This window comes from Chaetura pelagica, unplaced genomic scaffold, assembly GCF_000747805.2.
Source record: "Chaetura pelagica isolate M959 unplaced genomic scaffold, ChaPel_1.0 scaffold3, whole genome shotgun sequence".
NCBI classification, from domain to species: domain Eukaryota; kingdom Metazoa; phylum Chordata; class Aves; order Apodiformes; family Apodidae; genus Chaetura; species Chaetura pelagica.
The window spans coordinates 8,279,710-8,280,443 of NW_009952974.1; positions in this window are offsets into that span (position 1 = coordinate 8,279,710).

The following is a 734-nucleotide window of genomic DNA, read 5'->3' on the forward strand; positions in this document are numbered from 1 at the left end:
GGCGGACCCCGGGCTCTCCTGCGGAAGCGGCTTGTCGTGTGGCCGCTCTCCCATGGCGGGGTTCGCGGCGGGAAAGCCAGGCCGCCGGCGGGAGGAGATCGGTGCCCCGCTACCGCAGAGGGCGGCAGCCCCGTCTGCCTGCCCTTCGGGGAGTTCTGCGAGGAACATGCACGGCCTTTAGAAGGGCTGAGTGGCCTTCGCCCCCAGCCACCAGTGATTTTCTCTTTTTAACAGGAAAAAAACTTTCTAGGGCGTCACTTGAAAGGAGACGGGGGGGAGGGGGAAGCTTCAATGTTGTCTAGCACGTTGAATTTGTTTAAGGGCCAAGTTTATTTTGGATAAGAAATTCCAGGAGGCGTGGAGGGTTAATTAAAGCACAGTTTTAGCCTGAATTAAATACAGATAGTAGTTATTCATCCATTAAAGTTTTTATAATCGCAAATTGCAGCCCAGCATGGGAGAATTATATATAGGCCACGCAGGGAACACTGGATGAGTCTGGTTTTACATCTCCTACAGTAGGTGTTTAAAGATTAGCTTAATTTAAACTCGGTAAAATGTTGATGGTTCGTCTGTGACTCCCAATAATAAGTGTTAAACAGCTGATATAATTCCCTAGTCTGCCATTCATGCTGTTGGGTTGCCTGTTGCGCATATGGCGGGACTGGTCAATGTGTCACCTTGCGGGATTTCGAGCCGTTGGGACGCCAGGCTCGGACCAGATCAAGAGATAT